At 33.4% G+C, this 14813-nt stretch overlaps 1 protein-coding gene across 7 annotated transcripts in view; it reads right to left on the bottom strand.

The window, feature by feature from the left end:
* Positions 1–3889, bottom strand: part of LOC115456040 — a 99084-nt gene extending 95195 nt beyond the window's left edge. For 4 of the 7 annotated variants that reach the window (XM_030184898.2, XM_030184896.2, XM_037439324.1 and 1 more), the window contains exon 1: positions 3302–3710. The gene's annotated coding sequence lies outside the window, so the exon portion shown is untranslated. Of the gene's footprint in view, positions 1–3301; positions 3711–3752 lie in introns of those variants that run through there. The other 3 variants (XM_030184895.2, XM_030184897.2, XM_030184892.2) reach the window with 2 other exon arrangements.
* Positions 3890–14813: the final 10924 nt, after the last annotated feature.

Below are 14813 nucleotides of genomic sequence, written 5' to 3' on the forward strand. Positions count from 1 at the left end.
AAAAATTCAAAAAATTGCGCGGAAAAATAGACAATTTAAGAAAACTTAACGAATATATTAATTTTATATAACTGTCAATTGTTTGAAATAACTGTCAGCGATTGACAAAATGCGCGCTGCAAATTCATAGTTAAGACAGAACAATATATGTCGGGTCAACTAGTTTATTTATAAAAGACAATATTTTGAATATAACAATGACATTTGAAATATTCCTCTAAGTTCTAACATAGTATACGTTTCTAAGAATTATGTGATTTATTATGGTTTTATAAAAAACATCACGATTTCGATAGATCGCGTGTTTTTGTACATTTATTTTAAATACTGATTGTATTGTCGATAAGAGCTGGTGAGGCAAATTAGATTTTTTTTCATAATCGCGGAAGAATATCGGCCATTTTGTTTTATATTGTATTGGTATGCATAGCCGGGTTGATAAATGAAAGGTAACTAGTTCAATTCCTGTATTGAGACGAATATTTCATAATCCAATTTGTTATTAGTATTTATAGAAAATCCCTTGACGTTCTTTATTAAGTTTGACCTGTATCTTAATATAGAATCTAGATTTTAATTTTCAGTAAGAATAAAGTATATTTTTAATTATGGCTACTATAGTATGATTACTGTTCCTATAAAGTAGGAGAGTGGTAGAGTTACCACCAACCTTTATGACGAGTGAAGTTAGACACAAACGATTATTTGAAACAGTAACAGGAGGTGTAAAACGCGATTGAAATATTGAACTTCAGGCCAGTACTCTAGTTGCATATATCTCTTTAATTTTATAAAGCTTTATACAGCGTCTTAATAACTGATGTTTATATTAATAAATATTTTATTTATTCTTTTTTGTACCTTAAAATTATTTAACATAAGGAATACAATACACGAACAGTAAGTGTGAATGACTCTAGGTAATTTTATTTGATAGTAAACCGCTAAGAATTTAAAGTTTCAAGTCTCGTAGTTTCACTTATGTAACGGCATGATAAAATGCAAACGCTGTTTCATGTATTAAAAAGTATACTAGAAGATATGAATACATAGAGTCAACGGGGTATCATAATGTCAAAAAAAATTCTAATTCCAAGAATATTTGTGTGCCTTCTATATTTAATTTTTTTTATTGCCATCAAGCTTATTAGTCTTTTAAAAAGGAAAGAAAGTATTAATTAGATATCTGAATTTTACTATTAGACCTAAATTGATATCGCATGACTATGACAAAGACCGACGGATTCGAACCCAAGACTAAGAGATGGAATTCGTTTTCTTACACAACATTCAAAGCTAACAACTTAAGGCCTATTAAGTCTATTTTTCCTCATAACTATACGAAGGCAAACAATAAATTTACCCAATCTTCGCTGCCCGCACGTACTTGTTCAAATTAAATTTATTTTGGCGAAATTTTTATGCAAACGTAGCCGCGGGCGATAGCTAGTTTCATGTCCAAATTGACATGAGTTTCACAAGATTACATTTTCTAATTTATTTGTTGAACTTACAAAATTTCGTACAAACTAGTTGGTTCGACCTTGTTGGTTTTTTCTCGAGCCGGCATCGTTTGTAACAACCCATTTATTTTAATGATAATTTAATAAAACCACATTTAATAAATGGCGGATAAATATACTAATGGCTTTACCTGTATTTGCAACTGATCGTGGTATTTTAAAATTACAACTCAAAGTTATTAGTATTTCAATTTACAATGTAACATACTGTTTTTTGCGTCAGAAACACGTCTAATAGTCTCATAAGGCTATGGAATTTTCATTTAAATATAGTAAATGTCTAAATAATAAATTGGAAGCTAACAATTTATAAATTAAAAAAGCATATTTTATTTATAAACTAATTTTACACTATAAGTTTAAATTGGGTTTCGTATTCAAAATTTGCTCGCACAAAAACTTTATATCGACTTTTTATGAAATCAATTTATAAGAAATTTTATATCACGTTTCCAGCTTTCAATTTACGTAATAAAAATCTTTAGAACATTTCTCGCATGACAGAATCGAATGCTGTACCGTTTTGGCGTGATCTTTTAACCACGTGACCCTTGACCCTTGTGTCTCATCTTATCTGATCTGGTACACAACATGTAGCTTATGGACTTTTTGAAACTAGAATAAAACAACATTTATTAAAAATAAATGAAACATAACATTTTGTAAATGAACCGTGAAGTTTTAATATAATATTTTAAAAATGGAACGTAATGTTCCAAATTTGATTTTAAATGTAGATTCATGTTTAATTATTTAATGCGCATAAGTAAATGAATCAAATAAAATTAATTAATCAGATGTGCTTTAATGATATTATAAACATTGTATGTTATTAGAGCATTTACATTAAAGTATATTGAAAGCCATATAATATTATATTTCCTATTAATAATTAATTTTATTTTTAATGAGTATGCATATTGCGAATTTGTTAATGGGAAATCCATTACTTTTAAAAGTAGACATGAAATAATATTCTATATCTGTATTTTTTATTTACATAAAAGCAGTCGTATGTAGTCATACAAATATAATTAAGAGATACTAAATTGATTGCATTGCTTTTGCTAAACGTAAAATATTTAATGTATTTATGTAGAGATGCATTGAAGTAATCTTTAAAGCTTCAAACCTGTTGTATATTAGTATCCAGTTAGGGATTATTTTAAAAATTGTGATTAAAATATTACACATTAATACATTCAATATACATAAATATAGTTAAGTAAATAATCATTTATACTTAATAATACTCTACAATCTAAGTTTAAGCGTATATAAATGTAGCGCAGTGCGACTTAAAAAGTACATTTTATAAATGAAAGCACTTCTTTTTCTTTCATTTGCATTTAATAATTTTATTGATCATTTAATTTTAGCTTTACATTATTAATAATAGTTTCTATTATTAATCGCTCATTATATTCTATAAAAACTAATGCATTTATTATGTGTCAAAGAAGAACAATTGTGTGTCATAAATCTAACATTGACAATAAGTTATAACAAATATTTTAAGAACTTTGTTTTTGTCACGAATAATAAATAAATTGCGCATTAAAATCTATAAGTATTCAATACGACTAAATAACTGATATGCCTTATATTCTATTTACAAATTAAATACTAATTGTAAACAACTTATTCATTATATTATTTATAACATTGCAACACAGCTTTTCTAAAAACAAACATAATCGCACACAATCCTCCGCATCAATTCCATTTTCAAACATTGTCAAATTTAAAAAATATTATTTCTACAATTAAATACTCACCTTATACTAAGATATCCAAACGCAACAAGCACAGCGGGTCACACACAATGTCACTAGTGTTTTCCACTGATCCGTAATGTTACTGCACTCACCAACACAACACGGTTCACGTCTAAAAGTTCAAAAAGTAAGCGAGCGCGGGAAATAATCGAGAAAAAAATTATAGAGAACACGTAATATACCGCAAGCCGCGCGCGCCGTACACACGCGACTGAAAAAAATTGCCACATCTGCGTAAGACTCGGAAACTAAATCAAAATACTCGCTAGCAGAGGGACGAGTCAAGTGAGGCCCCACCCTTCCCCCACCAGCGGCGATACGCAAAAACATTCATAAAAACCACGCTCGCTCCTGCGCTAAATTAACAATTGTTTATATCGGAATACAAATATGTAAAGGATTCAGATGTCGACTATTAATACCAATGCAACACATTTAACTATGCACTAACTTTACTTTGCCCGCTGTTTCGTCGCAATGTGATGGGCGCGGTGGGATTGGTTCTCAAAATTTCGTTGTCGACGTTTTCCCGCGCTCCTGGAAATTCGAAATTGGAATACGTTTATGGTGGTGGCGACCGCGCGCTGCAGCCGCTCGGCCACGAATACGGAGCGTAGCGGGCGCGAGATCGGCCGCACTTTTTTTCCGCCAAAAAACTACGAAAGGGTCCCCCGACTTAGGGTTAACTGCAAATATGTTTTTTTGTTCGATTTTTAAATTTCGCCGAGAATGGGCAAAGGAAACTGTCCATACGGCCCGTTATGTTTTGACAAGAGATCCGCTGCACGCGGTGACCTTCGACCGCACAGGTCAGTTATTAAAACTTTTTTGTGGCACTTTTTGCGTACGGACTTGTATGTTAATATTGATACTAGGTAGCGACAAATGTGCAACATTGTATCACATTGAAATATGATTTATGTTCATACAATATTTTTTTGTATGCAGGATGTGGGTAGTTGTAAATATTCTAAGAATGTTGAACGTCGGGTTGTGAGTACGTATAGAGTCACGATTGACGAAAAAATTCTATTGTATTAATTTTTTGAGGGACTCGATATCAAATTTGGTGTGTTTAATTTCGATAAATAATTTGATAACGTATTGTTTGTTAACTAAGCAGATATATACGTCTGTAAATGTTATTCGGTTTTCATTATAATTAAATGTTTATTTTGTAAGTTTCCGAACGCTCACTTAGCCTCTAAACTTTGTTATTTAGAGGTTAAATTAATTTCAAACAATACTGTATAATTTGTAATTTTATTTTTCTAAACGTATGCATGTCGAGTTTTTTGCATTGATATTTATTTCGTGTATTGTGTCTGTCAATTTAAATCGTGATTTTATAATTTACATGCTTCATTCTTTATTATCAAAACTGCGCCTTCCTGTTTCTTTATTTGTTCATTCTAATTTATTTTTAAAATAGTACATTTGTTACAACCGTCTCATTCTTTTCCAATAACCATTAAAAACAAAAGCAAGATATATCAAATCATGAACGCACTATCGCCATATTCTTAAATACATAAACTGCAAAATGCCACGACAATAAACACATCTCTAATACTTTTAAACATCCTTTAAATAAAACGATAGGTACGTAGTGTTACCAATTACCAAAGTCCATCTTCGCTTATGTTACTAGTTATAAAACAGAACATGACTATATTCCTATGTTCTTACAGTAGAAAATAGATAGTAAATTACCAAAATAAACCTACACTTATTAATATATTTATGGTATTTAAGTTTGTTAAGGTAAGACGGTAGAGAAAAACACGCACACATCGCATGCGCACTTTCGCTGCTGAAAATTATTATCTGTATATATTATATAGCCGTGAGATGACCTTTGAAAGGGTATGTTACTCTTTTAGTTAGATGGGACTCAGACTGTCCATTAGATATTAGATATAAAACTTTCCACCGCTTTCCGTTAAGGGATAGGTATGCCTACCTAAATTTCGTCATCTCACGCTCTATAGTTTCAAGGCGAGTTTATTACCGATTTTCGGACACAATAGAGTGTTTTCCTATTAGATTTTGTACATTATTCTAAATATAACAGCAAATAGTATGAAAAATAAGATCTTCTGCGAAAGCTGCATTAAAATTGTTTAAGAAATGAGACAGTAATTCATATTTTGAATATTGCGATGTGTAGGAGTGGGCGTGTAGTAGGGATATCGCTCCATCTCATTCTTTCGCACGCATCGTAATTCACGATGACGTCACGTGCGCGTATTGCGCCTCTGTTCTTGTTTTTAGACACTTACCCCTTCTATCGAAATTCAAAGACATATTTGTTGATATTTACCTTAAATATTTCTGGGTTAAAATTTTAATGAGACAAATGTTTCATAAAAGTCATAGACTCTATTACAGACACCGGACTTTTAATACTTACAGACAAATCTATAACTCAGCCTAACTCAGGGATCGAACCCGAGACCTCATCCTCATACTCCACAAAACAGTTACAATTCCGTTATGGTTAATATGTTACAATACCAGAGATGTTTCGCTTTGCGTCATAGCAATTACGTTCCGCGCACCCTACATTATAATTGCGATATAATTAAATGTCAAAATGGTAACACTAGAAAAAGTAGTTAACATTAGCCGTATATGTTTTTGTAAGAGTCACAAACTACATACTAAATAGGCACGTCATTAGTTTGGTGGTTGTATGTGATCTTATTTCAGACTTCAAAACGTATTTGTTGTTTTAGAACAGTGTGCTGGTGGTAGAATATTACACACAATATCAATAAACTAGGTAATACATACATATATCTATTTAGGATTGAACAGCCTCGTTAATCATAACAAAATTATTATATTATTTTATTATCATGTCTTTTAATTTTAAGTGTAATTTATTTTCTTTTTATTTTTCACAATTGTTTAATGGCTCAATATATTAGCTGTAATATGTAGCCTTTCGTGAGTAGCACCTTGTTCTGTAAATTCTCGGCATCCGAGACACAGGATATCTTAGTTCAGATGCCAAGGTTCCACAAATTTGTATATTTCGGAAGTGTTACAATAAACAATAGCGGCCCTCGTAAGTGTAGCGTTCCGGGATCAGTCTGTGTATCCAGTTCTAGGCATAATTGTGTGGACTGCAGTCAATATCTCGTCAGTCAACATTCTATTGGACCCCACTCTTATAATCAGATGTAATAAGGTCACTTTTCCGTTGACTTATAAAAAATTGGATTGTTAAAGGTATCTAGTGTTTTCAATCATTTCGTATTTCTATGATGGAAATGTGTTTGGATACTTTAGGTATGTTGATCGCACCACTGTCTACCTTAGTGTTTATGGTTAATTTTCGAGGCTGTGTGAAGTCTACCAATTCGCATAGGCCAGCGTGGTGGACTAAGGCCTAATCCCTCTCAGTAGTAGAGGAGGCCCGTGGCCAACAGTGGGACAGTATATACTTAATACAGGGCTGATATTATGGACCTAACCATAATAAAATATAAATTTCATGTGCCATTTATCAAAATTTAAACGATTAATCCAATTAATTAATCATCATTAATTAATTCAATGGCGGTCTTGACTGCTATCATATCATGGGATGGAACACTTGACATCTACCTTGGTACGGCCCATCATGGGATGGAACACTAGATGTTTGCCTAGGCTAGGCCTCTACCTACCCTTCCAGATAAAGGTCTGTGTCTGTATTTTATATATAAACTTTTAAATATAACTCCAATTCTATTCGTACTAACTAAAATATCACTCAAAACCAACGAGACTAGACTAGAAATTAGGGCACAAACTCTTGTAAAAACAATACTTGCAGTTGGCAGAGAGGCCAGCGTAATTACATGTAACACGACGTTCGATTCCTAACTGGCGAAATGTCACAGGTTTATTTTCGAACACCATCTATAACGCTCCGACAACGGTCGGCTTCGGTCACAATACTTTTGTATTAGCGCGGTTTTGAAGTGTAGTGGCTATGGGTGAATTTTTGAAAAGGCAATCTGTGGCAAAAGAATTGGCTTAAAATATCGCGGGCAATTTAACAGAAAATTAAAATAAACGTAAATAAACATGAAAGGGAAGCCGATAGGAATCAGGTTGTATGGACGCGTTACTGAAGTGAAGACATTAACCCGGCGAGCATGTGGTGAAAAAATGTAACAAGAAGTATGAGGCAGGGTATGACATACCCCTTAAAAAAATTGGCTATAAAACTTGTTTCTGAAGAAGTATTATACTATTTATTTTTTGGTATAATAAGACAATACCATCATAACGCATTGGAAATAAAACAATCGCGCCATTTTAACAATTTTATTTTTTACCTCGATGGAAATAAGTCACTTTGAATTTCAAACAAACACTTTCAGTCTCTTAAAAACTAAAAGGAACTAAAGTAAAACCAGTTTTATGATAAAAAAACTTAATCGTATGATAGAATATGAAATAATTTTCTTTATAAACTAAAAAATCACAAAAAATTTAGGAACATCTTAGGAACTGGAGATAAAATCTGTGCAGTTTTTGCAAAAAACATTGCCTGCTCCACACTAATAGCCTTTCCTCAGCTTGTTCATGAGTATTTTGTCTTATGATTATTTTTGTTGGGGTAATCTCTACATCTAATAAAATGACCAGGAACATTTTGAGTCGATGAAAGTGATTCGTTGATCTGGGAAGAAATTCTCTGACGTATATAAATCGGAATATATATTTTTGTCATTTCACATCTTCAGGTGTTCGTAAACTAAAGCCAAGCCTAAGTTACGGATGAAATCGGTCCATTTAGTGTCTTTGCCCTGATTTTCACGAAACATAGGACCCCTGGGGGCACGTGGGCCCCTCTCAGGGATCCGCAAGTAAAATAAAAGTTAAAAGAAAAACTATAAAGTGCACGCTTTTGCACTCTTGTATATCCAAAAAATAAATACAGAAGTAAACTGCTAGTAAAAACAAATTTAAGAATCCAACTGAACAACATCAACCCAAACATTACGACTTTGGTCGCAAAAAAGGTCACATAAGGTGGCATTAGTGGTCCGCACTAAATAAAAGTTTGCGAAACCCTGTTCTAGTAAGTACATCTTCTATCATAGACCGAAGTTGTTTTTCTATTTTCAACATCCATTTTCTATTAAAATCTACAATTAAACAAAGAAAATAAGTTAAAATAGCAGAAAAAGCAATTTTAGTTTTTGTCACACCAGCTATGAGGCGGGGTATCACGTACCCGAACTCAGTTTGGAAGCGTGTAACTCGAATGCAGGTTGCCGCGACACTGTGATCACCCCACTATTACCTTCCGCAACCCTGTAACTCCAGCTACTCAAAGAGACTATAAGTTTGAAAGTCAGGCACAAAAAATATACGCCAGTAATTAACATGGGGGGTATGACATACCCTGCCACACGCTCGCCGGGTTAAGCGTGTTTAGTAACTTTGCACGCGGTTTTGGTTGTAGTATAGAAATTTAGGTTTTGACGTAAGGATTGGAAAAGAAATCGATAACAAAGATTATGTAGGTATTTCAGAATATTAGACAAATTTCACCCGAATTCAATAGTTGGAATGGGATTTGTAAGCAAATTTAAAAAATAGCATTTTTGTATTTGAGAATAGGTAATGTCCCCAACTTTATTTATAGAATAATTTGATATTATTAGATAGGTTTTTGTAACAAAGAGTCTAATAAAACTTTAAAAAGGCTACGCGAATGTTAGACATTAAAATATAATTATTTTTCGGATTTAATAGCAGTTTTATTCAGTTTTCTCCCCTCACAAAATAATAATATAAAAAAATGCCAAACTTATGCACCAGATTTATGCATGTAGCGGGTAGGTATATATAATATATATCTATGATATATATAATTTTATTTCTACAAATAATAGAGGAAGAGTCAGCTTTAGATATATTAGTATCAATATGTTACAACGCTTACAATTGCATTGAACATACGGTATAAGGCAAACTTACACAATGGAAAAGTTAAACGGATTAAGACTTTGTTTGGGTAACTTTGATATGGCTTCAACTTTTGTGTTTCGCATTTGAAAATTATTCTTAAAAAGACAACCTTCGACTTATGGGATAATATATTTCAAATATTTATCGAATGAGAAGTAATTGTGAAATACATCAGAGTAAACTAGTTCAAAAGTAAACTGTCTCGGTGTCGTAGTTGTATACAGTACGCCTGCAGTACTGAGATCTCGGGTTCGATCACCGGGCGGGCAGTGGTATTGGATTTTTCTACTCAGTATCAGCCTGGAGTCTGGAATTTTTGTTTGATATGGTGATCGACTCGCCCCTTATCATGGGACGGAATACTCACGGCAGAAAGTCGTCGCACCAGTTGCGCCACTGCCTACCCCTTCGGGAATAAAAGGCGTGAGTGTATGTGTGATCAAATTAAATACAAATAAATTAAAATTATAAGATACTTGTAATCGTTCAAAATTAGTTATATGTCATTTCATTCACGAAGACGCGCCCCGCTATCTTTTGAGCGGGGGTGTTGCGGGGTAAAGGGAATGATTGAAAGCTCAACTTCGACGCTATCCATGGTAGTGTGCGTGTACACTCATGCTCCTCACGCACACTATGAGCGATTAAGTAAAGTACTGGGCGCGTCTTCGTGGATATAATTATCTATAGTAACTATATCCTTCAGCTGATAGAGTGGCTCTAAAGATACATGTTGTTACAAAACACAGTATAGAAAATACTCAAGAGGAACTATACCACCTATAGTAAAATGTTAAAACAATCTTACTTTATCACCGAAACGTCAGAGCTGTAGAGTGTATTCACAATTAAATTCTATATTGTTTCCATGCTATGATAGAGTCTATCTTCATATCGTGAAGATATTTTCACTTATCATGAAAATTTTATTAATAATTATTGCCGATAGGAGCAGTTTATTTATCTGAGATTATTTAGTTTCCATTAACCATACTTTTTTTATAATACTATAAGAATCATATAGAAATTACATAACTTTTGTTTTTGTATACGATTACAGCAAAGTAACTGCCACTGATAGTAAATAGTGGGGTCAAATAGAATGTCGACTGACGAGAGATGATTACACCTCAACAGTGGACACAATTATGCCGGCCTGTTGGAGCCGGATATACACAGACTGATCCCGGAACACGACACATTCCACTATGACGGGTTTTGATAACGGAGCCGGGTATATACAGGCTTATCCCGGAACGCAACACACTTACGTGGACCACTATAGCGGGTTTTAACACCTTGTGTACGGTGGTCGCTATCCGGGCCGATATAAAATATCCTCTAAATCAAGTTATAAGACACAAAACCTACATAAGATTAACCCTGAATAGACGAAAAACAAAACTAAACGTTTACGTAAACTGATATTAGTAAGCATTAATTTATTTCTAGTAGAAAATTGTTAAATGTATACGTTTATGTTTCGTTAAATTCCCTGCAGTCGTTCCTGCACTGCAGGTATTGATTTGTCATGCCAACAGCCTGTATAGATTGCAGGGGCGTGAGGTCCAAATAGATTCCTGCCGACTTTTCTTTATGTAGAATCTAATTATCATTAGAACGATTTGCAGACTACATTTATATATATACCTATATGTTGTGTCGTATTCTCTTTCGGATAATTTCACCTTTTGCCACTGCTAGATTGATTAGATCTAAAACTACTTAAGCTTCCTAGATAATACCTACAAAGACTCGTTTACTCTGTTAGTTGGTAAGTACAGACCTTTGTTATGATTGTAATATGCTTATAGTTATAAAAATATTCGGGAATATGAGGTAGCTTTATTTGATGATCTGGACTGTTTTTAGGAATACTTCAGATCTATTTTTGTATACCTGTTAGCAAAAGCATTCTTCAAAAAGTTAATGGATGTAATATAAAGGTATATTCGGAGACTCTACATAAGCTTGCGTTTAGGCTTCAGAGAATATTTAGTTAGATTGCTAAAGAATAGTGACATACTAGTTAAACCAAGATGCAATTGTTATCAATCGTAAATTTCTGAGGATTTTCAAATCTTTTCCATTTATATCCATCAAAAAGAATTGACATAAGCAGCCGCATCTCTCGTATTAACAAAACATCTCGTATCCAACTGCATTAACCATCAAATCAACAATGTTCGTAACATCTTTTTCTCCTAAACTTAAACGCATACCCAACAAACTAACCTATAAAATTTTACCGCCATTTCCCGCCACAGATTATAATCGTCAAAAATCCAACGTACAAAGAGTTCGATTGAAAAAATTGAGTTTCGAACGAGTAATCATTCCATATATAAACATAAAGCGAACATTTTCCAAAGCGTCACGTCTCCACGGGACCCGTTCGCATAATAATCTGCGCGCGCGAGTGTGTGTGCGCGTGTGTGTGACCGAATGATACTTTCCACACATGAGTTGTTACTCGTGTTAACAATAAATCATATGAATGTATTTGTGATCAGAGTGCAGTTGGGGATGTGAGAGGTTTTAATTGGTTGTGTATCGATGTCGATTAGTCGATAAGGTTTGGTTGTTTGACGGATATTAATGATGGTTTAATTATTTCGGCTACTTTCACTTATAATCACGAATGAGATATACATTATATTTGTTCCTGATTATTTATCATCAACCAGTTCATTAATTTATTTTGCACGTATAATATACATTAGTTTCGATAAGCGTGTTGATCCGCAATAGTTTCATGTAACATCAAAAACCTTATGAGTTTTTTTCTCATATTTCTTTGTATTTTATAAGAGCATAAAAGTTGACTTATACGTTAGTAGTTTTCAATGGATATATTTTATGCCATAAGTTCTATCTACCAATATTTGAATAGTTTATCGATATAAAAAGCAAGTATGCTTACTTAGCGAACTATTACACCCCATATTCTCGGTTAAAGAAAATATCAATCTGCAAATGTGCATATTTTCACACGATATCATTACCATTAACGCCATTACTCAAAACTAACTTTATCTAAAATTGAAATTGTCGATAAATTATTGACACGTTTCGATTAGCAAGTGGTCCGCCCTAACTTTGCATGTGTGCGCACGTACACACGGGAAGCTTTGCGCGTGTGTGTATCGTGTAGCATTTCTTTCTCGTATTGTAATTTATTGGTCTGTAACGAAGTTAATTATTGCGATTTTTGTATTAAACGTTGGAAATTATTTTTAGCATCGCATATGAGGCACTGGCACTCTGTTTTTGTACCGAGAAACGGCCCTCCGCGTATTTTTTATCGGAACATGTAATATTAATATGATAAAGTACATCTGAGTTGTCTTTAAATGCTGTATTTGTTGTTTTCTGTTAGTTTTACACGGAACGCGATAGAACTGCGAAGGTGTTGAGTTTTAATTATTTATGACGTCGAAACGTATTGCTTCTTCCCACGTTGGTAATGGCTAAAAAAACATGTGACGTTTATAAATTTTTTTCGCTGATGATATTTTAATAATGCACGATTGTAATGAAGTCATTTGCATTGATTATGAATTTTGACAAATGAAGATATCACCTTTGACTGATAATTTAATCAACGAATGTTAATAAGTGATAGTAATAGTTATGTATTTTGGATTTTTAAAAGGTTAGTAGAATTAGGTTGATAATTTGGAAGATCTTCTCGTCCGAGCATTTCTGACTTAGTTTTCGACGGAAGTTTGATTTGTTTGAGACTAGACTTCTCATTTCTTTTAGATGTGTTTAAGCATGTAACATCTGTCTAGAGGTAGAAAGGTCACGCCTTTTTCCTAAGAATGTAGGTACAGACAGAACTAGTTTCCGCACGATGTATTTCCGTCCCAATATAGAAAGCGAGCCTATCACACTATTATACAATTCCAGTGTTAAACAATGGATGTGTTTTTTTCCTGGCCTGGCAATCGAACCTAGATCTTTAATATCTTAACTACGCTGTTACTAGTAATGAGTCAATATGTAATCACTGGAGTATTTTTTTTATTGCTTTTTTAATGACGAGGCGAGCTTGTCGTTCCTCTAAAGATGAGCGATACGACCGCCCATTAACAATAGAAACACCATCCAACACCTTAACTTACAAAGTATTGTTTGGTATTTTACTGCGCTCGCCATCCTGAGACATGAGATGTTAAGTCTCATTATGTCCAGTAGTTACACTAACTACAATGTCCTTCAAACCGGAACACAACAGTTACTACAGCCTGCTACTCGGCGGTAGAAATAGACATTACGGTGGTACATACCCAGGCGGACTCTTACATTTCATTACTCTTACATTACATTTAGACCTACCACCATACCATTTTAACTTTGGATAAATATAGGCATAGAGATTGATTAAGTTCTGGATTACCTATCAGGTAATTTCTTAGGTAAATGGAAAAGTGTATTAAGAGTATTTTATTCTGAAATTGGCAATGGTAAAGATATATGGGTAAACTGAGGACCATATATGAGATTATTAACAGCATAATGATTTCTTATGTTTACGCGAATGTTAGACATTGAAATTAAACTAATTTTCGGATTCTATCGCGGTGTTAGTATTTTATTTTTCTCCCGACGTTTCGAAGACTTTGCAGCCTTCATGGTCACGGGGGGACTGAGGTGTGTTCATCCGTAAAGTCAAAGTTACAATATCTACATTTTACAATTATACAACTTTTTTTTATTTTTTTTTTTTTTATTTTAGCTGTTGGTGGTCCGATCTACGAATGAGCTCACAGTGTCTTGAAGTCTGACAGCAACCATATTTAACCAGAGGGATGTAAACTTCACTTTAAAATAATGTCTAGTAGTGGCTGGGTCCATATAACCAGATTCCTGCCGGCTTCCCTTCATGTAGCATTTATCTAGAATCTAATTATCATCAGAACGATTTGAAGACTGCATTTATGCATATTAGTATATTATGTGGTCCCTTTCAGAAAAATTTACTTTTCGCCACTATTAGATTGACTAGGTCTAAAACTACCTAAACTTCCTAGATAATACCACTACTTATGATTGGAATATGCTTATAGTTGTAAAAATATAAGGGAATATTAGGAACCTTTATTTGATGTTCTGAACTGTTTTAGGAACACTTTTGATTTAGTTTTATTGTCTACCACAAAATAGCATTTACTAAAGAAATAACTAAAGTATTAAATTTACCTTTCTCACAAGAATATTTCTGATCCAAAACTAAAAAAAATCGCAATAACCGGATCGAATTTCAAAATAACACAGGGTTAACCCGAGTTCACGATGTCGAGGCCTCATCACTCAAATGGGGTCAATTTTTTACAAATTTAAGTAAAAAATAATGATAGCAATTCTAAAAGTGATCCACTTTTGATGCAGGGATGGTAAGATAACCCTAAAATGGGGTGAATCGTGGGAAATGAACGTTCCAGGGTCGCGAAGACCGTGAATGCGAAAAGACAAGGTTAATCTGTATTGAGATTTTTAAAGATTTATACCTCGCCTTTATTTACACGGT

Source organism: Manduca sexta, chromosome 3, assembly GCF_014839805.1.
Source record: "Manduca sexta isolate Smith_Timp_Sample1 chromosome 3, JHU_Msex_v1.0, whole genome shotgun sequence".
In the NCBI taxonomy this organism is placed as follows: domain Eukaryota; kingdom Metazoa; phylum Arthropoda; class Insecta; order Lepidoptera; family Sphingidae; genus Manduca; species Manduca sexta.